The sequence below is a fragment of the Nerophis lumbriciformis genome, unplaced genomic scaffold (assembly GCF_033978685.3).
Source record: "Nerophis lumbriciformis unplaced genomic scaffold, RoL_Nlum_v2.1 HiC_scaffold_115, whole genome shotgun sequence".
Classification (NCBI taxonomy): domain Eukaryota; kingdom Metazoa; phylum Chordata; class Actinopteri; order Syngnathiformes; family Syngnathidae; genus Nerophis; species Nerophis lumbriciformis.
The window spans coordinates 62,501-72,500 of record NW_027316639.1 but is presented as its reverse complement, the minus strand read 5'-3'; positions in this window follow the sequence as shown (position 1 = coordinate 72,500).

Genomic DNA, 10,000 nt, shown 5'->3' with positions numbered 1-10,000 from the left:
CGAGACAGCGCCCCCTAGGCGGACACACGCTCCGGACAGAGCCCCTGTCGCTCAAGCCCTGGAAGCCCTAAGTACCTGGGTGGAATCAGTTCCAGGATTTCATCCATGCGGGAAAAGTTGAAAATGTGTCCGGGACAGCGCCCCCTAGGCGGACACACGCTCCGGACAGAGCCCCTGTCGCTCAAGCCCTGGAAGTCCTAAGTACCTGGGTGGAATCAGTTCCAGGATTTCATTCATGCGGGAAAAGTTGAAAATGTGTCCGAGACAGCGCCCCCTAGGCGGACACACGCTCCGGACAGAGCCCCTGTCGCTCAAGCCCTGGAAGTCCTAAGTACCTGGGTGGAATCAGTTCCAGGATTTCATTCATGCGGGAAAAGTTGAAAATGTGTCCGGGACAGCGCCCCCTAGGCGGACACACGCTCCGGACAGAGCCCCTGTCGCTCAAGCCCTGGAAGTCCTAAGTACCTGGGTGGAATCAGTTCCAGGATTTCATTCATGCGGGAAAAGTTGAAAATGTGTCCGAGATAGCGCCCCTTAGGCGGACACAGGTGTCTGCATGAGCCCCTGTCGCTCAGAAGCTGGAAGAGCAGTTTGAAAAAGGACCGGGGTAAAGAGGGGGAAAGCACCATATATGTGTCCGGGAAGGCGCCCCTCGGGCGGACACAGGTGTCTGCATGAGCCCCTGTCGCTCAGATGCTGGAAGAGCAGTTTGAAAAAGGACCGGGGTAAAGAGGGGGGAAGCACCATATATGTGTCCGGGAAGGCGCCCCTCGGGCGGACACAGGTGTCTGCATGAGCCCCTGTCGCTCAGATGCTGGAAGATCAGTTTGAAAAAGGACCGGGGTAAAGAGGGGGGAAGCACCATATATGTGTCCGGGAAGGCGCCCCTCGGGCGGACACAGGTGTCTGCATGAGCCCCTGTCGCTCAGATGCTGGAAGATCAGTTTGAAAAAAGAACCAGAGGATAGAGGGGAAAAACACCATATTTGTGTCCGAAAATAGCTCACTTTGACTCGGACGCGTTCCCTGTGATTTCAGCCTGTCAGACATGGTGCACATAGTAACGAGATGGAGGTGTTTTGGTCGACCAGGTAAAAAACGAAAAATCGAGAGAAGGTAAAAAGTAGGTGAAAAATTAAGCCTCTCTCGTTAAGGTACTTAGAAAAAATCCCAAAAAAAAAATGAACTCCCATTGAAATGAATGGGGAAAAATTTTTTTCTCGTTTTTTTTCTAAGTACAACAACGAGAGAAGGTAAAAAATGGTTTTTTTTAGCCTCTCTCGTTAAGGTACTTAGAAAAAAACCCAGATTTTTTATTTTCTCGTTTTTTTTCTAAGTACAACAACGAGAGAAGGTAAAAACAGGTGCTTTTTAGCCTCTCTCGTTAAGGTACTTGGAAAAAATCCGAGACATGTTTGGTCTTCCCCACTGACAGTGCGCCTTTGCTGGGTAAGTTGTGGACGTGCCAGGCACCCCCGGGACACCGGTGGAACGCGGCCGGACTCGTGGTACTCCAACCCGGGCATAATTTTGGATATTTTCCGGTCCTTTTTTTCCCCACTTTCCCAACTTTTCTTCTGAATCACAGTGCGCCTTTGCTGGGTAAGTTGTGGACATGGCAGGCACCCCCGGGACACCGGTGGAACGCGGCCGGACTCGTGGTACTCCAACCCGGGCATAATTTTGGATCAAATTCGGGACTTTTGCCCACTTTCCCAACTTTTCTTCCCAATCACAGTGCGCCTTTGCTGGGTAAGTTGTGGACATGGCAGGCACCCCCGGGACACCGGTGGAACGCGGCCGGACTCGTGGTACTCCAACCCGGGCATAATTTTGGATCAAATTCGGGACTTTTGCCCACTTTCCCAACTTTTCTTCCCAATCACAGTGCGCCTTTGCTGGGTAAGTTGTGGACATGCCAGGCACCCCCGGGACACCGGTGGAACGCGGCCGGACTCGTGGTACTCCAACCCGGGCATAATTTTGGATCAAATTCGGGACTTTTGCCCACTTTCCCAACTTTTCTTCCCAATCACAGTGCGCCTTTGCTGGGTGCGTTGTGGACATTGTAGGCACCCCGAGACCCTGGTGGAACGCGGCGGGACTTGTGGGACTCGAACCTGGGTGTGATTTTGGACCAAATTCGGGACTTTTGCCCACTTTCCCAACTTTTCTTCCCACTCACAGTGCGCCTTTGCTGGGTGCGTTGTGGACATTGTAGGCACCCCGGAACCCTGGTGGAACGCGGCGGGACTTGTGGGACTCGAACCTGGGTGTGATTTTGGACCAAATTCGGGACTTTTGCCCACTTTCCCAACTTTTCTTCCCAATCACAGTGCGCCTTTGCTGGGTGCGTTGTGGACATTGTAGGCACCCCGGAACCCTGGTGGAACGCGGCGGGACTTGTGGGACTCGAACCTGGGTGTGATTTTGGACCAAATTCGGGACTTTTGCCCACTTTCCCAACTTTTCTTCCCAATCACAGTGCGCCTTTGCTGGGTGCGTTGTGGACATTGTAGGCACCCCGGAACCCTGGTGGAACGCGGCGGGACTTGTGGGACTCGAACCTGGGTGTGATTTTGGACCAAATTCGGGACTTTTGCCCACTTTCCCAACTTTTCTTCCCAATCACAGTGCGCCTTTGCTGGGTAAGTTGTGGACATTGTAGGCACCCCGAGACACTGGTGGAACGCGGCGGGACTTGTGGGACTCGAACCTGGGTGTGATTTTGGACCAAATTCGGGACTTTTGCCCACTTTCCCAACTTTTCTTCCCAATCACAGTGCGCCTTTGCTGGGTGCGTTGTGGACATTGTAGGCACCCCGGAACCCTGGTGGAACGCGGCGGGACTTGTGGGACTCGAACCTGGGTGTGATTTTGGACCAAATTCGGGACTTTTGCCCACTTTCCCAACTTTTCTTCCCAATCACAGTGCGCCTTTGCTGGGTGCGTTGTGGACATTGTAGGCACCCCGGAACCCTGGTGGAACGCGGCGGGACTTGTGGGACTCGAACCTGGGTGTGATTTTGGACCAAATTCGGGACTTTTGCCCACTTTCCCAACTTTTCTTCCCAATCACAGTGCGCCTTTGCTGGGTGCGTCGTGGACATTGTAGGCACCCCGAGACACTGGTGGAACGCGGCGGGACTTGTGGGACTCGAACCTGGGTGTGATTTTGGACCAAATTCGGGACTTTTGCCCACTTTCCCAACTTTTCTTCCCAATCACAGTGCGCCTTTGCTGGGTGCGTCGTGGACATTGTAGGCACCCCGAGACACTGGTGGAACGCGGCGGGACTTGTGGGACTCGAACCTGGGTGTGATTTTGGACCAAATTCGGGACTTTTGCCCACTTTCCCAACTTTTCTTCCCAATCACAGTGCGCCTTTGCTGGGTGCGTTGTGGACATTGTAGGCACCCCGGAACCCTGGTGGAACGCGGCGGGACTTGTGGGACTCGAACCTGGGTGTGATTTTGGACCAAATTCGGGACTTTTGCCCACTTTCCCAACTTTTCTTCCCAATCACAGTGCGCCTTTGCTGGGTGCGTTGTGGACATTGTAGGCACCCCGGAACCCTGGTGGAACGCGGCGGGACTTGTGGGACTCGAACCTGGGTGTGATTTTGGACCAAATTCGGGACTTTTGCCCACTTTCCCAACTTTTCTTCCCAATCACAGTGCGCCTTTGCTGGGTGCGTTGTGGACATTGTAGGCACCCCGAGACACTGGTGGAACGCGGCGGGACTTGTGGGACTCGAACCTGGGTGTGATTTTGGACCAAATTCGGGACTTTTGCCCACTTTCCCAACTTTTCTTCCCAATCACAGTGCACCTTTGCTGGGTGCGTTGTGGACATTGTAGGCACCCCGAGACACTGGTGGAACGCGGCGGGACTTGTGGGACTCGAACCTGGGTGTGATTTTGGACCAAATTCGGGACTTTTGCCCACTTTCCCAACTTTTCTTCCCAATCACAGTGCGCCTTTGCTGGGTGCGTTGTGGACATTGTAGGCACCCCGGAACCCTGGTGGAACGCGGCGGGACTTGTGGGACTCGAACCTGGGTGTGATTTTGGACCAAATTCGGGACTTTTGCCCACTTTCCCAACTTTTCTTCCCAATCACAGTGCGCCTTTGCTGGGTGCGTTGTGGACATTGTAGGCACCCCGGAACCCTGGTGGAACGCGGCGGGACTTGTGGGACTCGAACCTGGGTGTGATTTTGGACCAAATTCGGGACTTTTGCCCACTTTCCCAACTTTTCTTCCCAATCACAGTGCGCCTTTGCTGGGTGCGTCGTGGACATTGTAGGCACCCCGAGACACTGGTGGAACGCGGCGGGACTTGTGGGACTCGAACCTGGGTGTGATTTTGGACCAAATTCGGGACTTTTGCCCACTTTCCCAACTTTTCTTCCCAATCACAGTGCGCCTTTGCTGGGTGCGTCGTGGACATTGTAGGCACCCCGAGACACTGGTGGAACGCGGCGGGACTTGTGGGACTCGAACCTGGGTGTGATTTTGGACCAAATTCGGGACTTTTGCCCACTTTCCCAACTTTTCTTCCCAATCACAGTGCGCCTTTGCTGGGTGCGTTGTGGACATTGTAGGCACCCCGGAACCCTGGTGGAACGCGGCGGGACTTGTGGGACTCGAACCTGGGTGTGATTTTGGACCAAATTCGGGACTTTTGCCCACTTTCCCAACTTTTCTTCCCAATCACAGTGCGCCTTTGCTGGGTGCGTTGTGGACATTGTAGGCACCCCGGAACCCTGGTGGAACGCGGCGGGACTTGTGGGACTCGAACCTGGGTGTGATTTTGGACCAAATTCGGGACTTTTGCCCACTTTCCCAACTTTTCTTCCCAATCACAGTGCGCCTTTGCTGGGTGCGTTGTGGACATTGTAGGCACCCCGGAACCCTGGTGGAACGCGGCGGGACTTGTGGGACTCGAACCTGGGTGTGATTTTGGACCAAATTCGGGACTTTTGCCCACTTTCCCAACTTTTCTTCCCAATCACAGTGCGCCTTTGCTGGGTGCGTCGTGGACATTGTAGGCACCCCGAGACACTGGTGGAACGCGGCGGGACTTGTGGGACTCGAACCTGGGTGTGATTTTGGACCAAATTCGGGACTTTTGCCCACTTTCCCAACTTTTCTTCCCAATCACAGTGCGCCTTTGCTGGGTGCGTCGTGGACATTGTAGGCACCCCGGAACCCTGGTGGAACGCGGCGGGACTTGTGGGACTCGAACCTGGGTGTGATTTTGGACCAAATTCGGGACTTTTGCCCACTTTCCCAACTTTTCTTCCCAATCACAGTGCGCCTTTGCTGGGTAAGTTGTGGACATGCCAGGCACCCCCGGGACACCGGTGGAACGCGGCGGGACTTGTGGGACTCGAACCTGGGTGTGATTTTGGACCAAATTCGGGACTTTTGCCCACTTTCCCAACTTTTCTTCCCAATCACAGTGCGCCTTTGCTGGGTAAGTTGTGGACATTGTAGGCACCCCGAGACCCTGGTGGAACGCGGCGGGACTTGTGGGACTCGAACCTGGGTGTGATTTTGGACCAAATTCGGGACTTTTGCCCACTTTCCCAACTTTTCTTCCCAATCACAGTGCGCCTTTGCTGGGTGCGTTGTGGACATTGTAGGCACCCCGAGACACTGGTGGAACGCGGCGGGACTTGTGGGACTCGAACCTGGGTGTGATTTTGGACCAAATTCGGGACTTTTGCCCACTTTCCCAACTTTTCTTCCCAATCACAGTGCACCTTTGCTGGGTGCGTTGTGGACATTGTAGGCACCCCGAGACACTGGTGGAACGCGGCGGGACTTGTGGGACTCGAACCTGGGTGTGATTTTGGACCAAATTCGGGACTTTTGCCCACTTTCCCAACTTTTCTTCCCAATCACAGTGCGCCTTTGCTGGGTGCGTTGTGGACATTGTAGGCACCCCGGAACCCTGGTGGAACGCGGCGGGACTTGTGGGACTCGAACCTGGGTGTGATTTTGGACCAAATTCGGGACTTTTGCCCACTTTCCCAACTTTTCTTCCCAATCACAGTGCGCCTTTGCTGGGTAAGTTGTGGACATTGTAGGCACCCCGAGACCCTGGTGGAACGCGGCGGGACTTGTGGGACTCGAACCTGGGTGTGATTTTGGACCAAATTCGGGACTTTTGCCCACTTTCCCAACTTTTCTTCCCAATCACAGTGCGCCTTTGCTGGGTGCGTCGTGGACATTGTAGGCACCCCGGAACCCTGGTGGAACGCGGCGGGACTTGTGGGACTCGAACCTGGGTGTGATTTTGGACCAAATTCGGGACTTTTGCCCACTTTCCCAACTTTTCTTCCCAATCACAGTGCACCTTTGCTGGGTGCGTCGTGGACATGTCAGGCACCCCGGAACCCTGGTGGAACGCGGCGGGACTTGTGGGACTCGAACCTGGGTGTGATGCCTTTGCTGGGTGCGTTGTGGACATTGTAGGCACCCCGAGACACTGGTGGAACGCGGCGGGACTTGTGGGACTCGAACCTGGGTATAATTTTGGATAAAATTCGGGACTTTTGCCCACTTTCCCAACTTTTCTTCCCAATCACAGTGCGCCTTTGCTGGGTGCGTCGTGGACATGTCAGGCACCCCGGAACCCTGGTGGAACGCGGCGGGACTTGTGGGACTCGAACCTGGGTGTGATTTTGGATCATTTCGTGGCCTTTTGCTATGCATGCCTTCTCCCCGCTAGTTTGATGTGTGCTGCTGCAAAAGTTCCAAGAGGGCGTTTTTGCCCCCCTCCAAACCCCCTCTCTTTGTTTATAGTGCATATTTTCTGCTGGATCTACTCTCTATTTACTCCAAGGAAAAAAACTAGCCGGTCGCGGCAAATTTTTACAATCGGTCGCCAAACTACGGCACGAGGGCCGAACGCGGTACGCCGGCGTCCAAGATACGGCCCGGGGATTTTTTTGATTTTTTGGGCTTTTTTTGATTTTTTTGGACATGTTGGGCATCCCAGGACTCGGGTGCGACTGCAGGACGTGTGGGGCTCTAACCTGGGTGTGGTTTTTGGTCATTTTCCGGACTTTTGCCCACTTTCCCAACTTTTCTTCCCAATCACAGTGCGCCTTTGCTGGGTGCGTCGTGGACATGTCAGGCACCCCGGAACACTGGTGGAATGCGGCGGGACTTGTGGGACTCAAACCTGGGTATAATTATGGATCAAATTCGGGACTTTTGCCCACTTTCCCAACTTTTCTTCCCAATCACAGTGCGCCTTTGCTGGGTGCGTTTTGGGCATGTGGGGGGCACCTCGGACTCGGGTGGGACGCGGCGGGACTTGTGGCACTCGTACCTGTGTGTGATTTTTGATCATTTTGTGGACTTTTCCCCAGACACTCTCCACTTGTCTACCCCACTTCCCCTGTGACTTTGCTGGGGGGCGTTTCCCCGCTGTCCTTTGTAGTGTAAGGGTTACTTTTCTTTTTTTTCTGTCTGAAAATATGGCCCACGAAAGGCCTCACATTCCCCGGGAAGACCTGATGGACGCCCCGGCGTCACCGAAATACGGCAAACTGTCTGAAAATAGGGGCTCCAAGTGTTCCCCACTATTTCTGGCCCACAAAAGGCCTCTCATTCCCCGGGAACACCTGTAGGACTCCCCGGCGTCAAGGAAATACGCCAAACCGTCTGAAAATAGGGGCCCAAAAGAACTGGAAATAATGTGTTTAATTTGGGGGGTGATGTCTATAATTATGGGGGTGCATTGGAGGCGGGAGTCCACTGGAGGGCTCCACACCGTCTGAATATAGGGCCCCAAAAGGCCTGGAATTAATGTATTTAATTTGGGGGGTGCATTTGCAGCGGGAGTCCACCGGAGGGCTCCATTTCCCCACTCTTTTGTTGACATATGGCCACAAAAGGCCTCTCATTCCCCGGGAAGACCTGATGGACGCCCCGGCGTCACCGAAATAAGCCAAACTGTCTGAAAATAGGGGCTCCAAGGGTTCCCCACTCTTTCTGGCCCACAAAAGGCCTCTCATTCCCCGGGAACACCTGTAGGACTCCCCGGCGTCAAGGAGATACGCCAAACTGTCTGAAAATAGGGCCCCAAAATAACTGGAAATAATGTGTTTAATTTGGGGGGTGATGTCTATAATTATGGGGGTGCATTGGAGGCGGGAGTCCACTGGAGGGCTCCACACCGTCTGAATATAGGGCCCCAAAAGGCCTGGAATTAATGTATTTAATTTGGGGGGTGCATTTGCAGCGGGAGTCCACCGGAGGGCTCCATTTCCCCACTCTTTTGTTGACATATGGCCACAAAAGGCCTCTCATTCCCCGGGAAGACCTGATGGACGCCCCGGCGTCACCGAAATAAGCCAAACTGTCTGAAAATAGGGGCTCCAAGGGTTCCCCACTCTTTCTGGCCCACAAAAGGCCTCTCATTCCCCGGGAACACCTGTAGGACTCCCCGGCGTCAAGGAAATACGCCAAACCGGCTGAAAATAGGGGCCCAAAAGAACTGGAAATAATGTGTTTAATTTGGGGGGTGATGTCTATAATTATGGGGGTGCATTGGAGGCGGGAGTCCACTGGAGGGCTCCACACCGTCTGAATATAGGGCCCCAAAAGGCCTGGAATTAATGTATTTAATTTGGGGGGTGCATTTGCAGCGGGAGTCCACCGGAGGGCTCCATTTCCCCACTCTTTTGTTGACATATGGCCACAAAAGGCCTCTCATTCCCCGGGAAGACCTGATGGACGCCCCGGCGTCACCGAAATAAGCCAAACTGTCTGAAAATAGGGGCTCCAAGGGTCCCCCACTCTTTCTGGCCCACAAAAGGCCTCTCATTCCCCGGGAACACCAAAAGAACTGGAAATAATGTGTTTAATTCAGGGTGCATTTGCAGCGAGTGTCCACCAGAGGGCTCCAATTCCCCAGCTATAGTCCTGGTACTCTAAAATGATGGCACTTAGTCAAATTTCCGCCTTTTTTTGATGACTTCCAACTAGGAGAGGGACTAATTTTGAGTTCCGGACCCGGGTGGAGAACCATAGCAGGTCGGCCTTCTTAAAGGGAAATGCTCCTAGGCACTTAGTCAAATTTACGCCTTTTTTTTGGACTTCCAGCGAGGAGAGGGACTAATTTTGCTTTCCGTACCCGGGTGGAGAACCATAGCAGGTCAGCCTTCTTAAAGGGACATCCTCCTAGGCACTTAGTCAAATTTCCGCCTTTTTTTTGGACTTCCAGCGAGGAGAGGGACTAATTTTGCTTTCCGCACCCGGGTGGAGAACCATAGCAGGTCAGCCTTCTTAAAGGGACATCCTCCTAGGCACTTAGTCAAATTTACGCCTTTTTTTTGGACTTCCAGCGAGGAGAGGGACTAATTTTGCTTTCCGTACCCGGGTGGAGAACCATAGCACGTCGGCCTTCTTAAAGGGAAATGCTCCTAGGCACTTAGTCAAATTCACGCCTTTTTTTTGGACTTCCAGCGAGGAGAGGGACAATTTGGCGTTCCTGACCCAGGTGGAGAACCATAGCAGGTCGGCCTTCTTAAAGGGAAATGCTCCTAGACACTTAGTCAAATTTACACCTTTTTTTTTTGGACTTCCAGCGAGGAGAGGGACAATTTTGCTTTCCTGACCCAGGTGGAGAACCATAGCACGTCGGCCTTCTTAAAGGGACATCCTCCTAGGCACTTAGTCAAATTCACGCCTTTTTTTTGGACTTCCAGCGAGGAGAGGGACAATTTGGCGTTCCTGACCCAGGTGGAGAACCATAGCAGGTCGGCCTTCTTAAAGGGACATGCTCCTAGGCACTTAGTCAAATTTACACCTTTTTTTTTGGACTTCCAGCGAGGAGAGGGACTAATTTGGCGTTCCGTACCCAGGTAGAGAACCAAGGCACGTCGGCCTTCTTAAGGGGACATCCTCCTAGACACTTAGTCAAATTCACGCCTTTTTTTTTGGACTTCCAGCTAGGAGAGGGACTAATTTTGCGTTCCA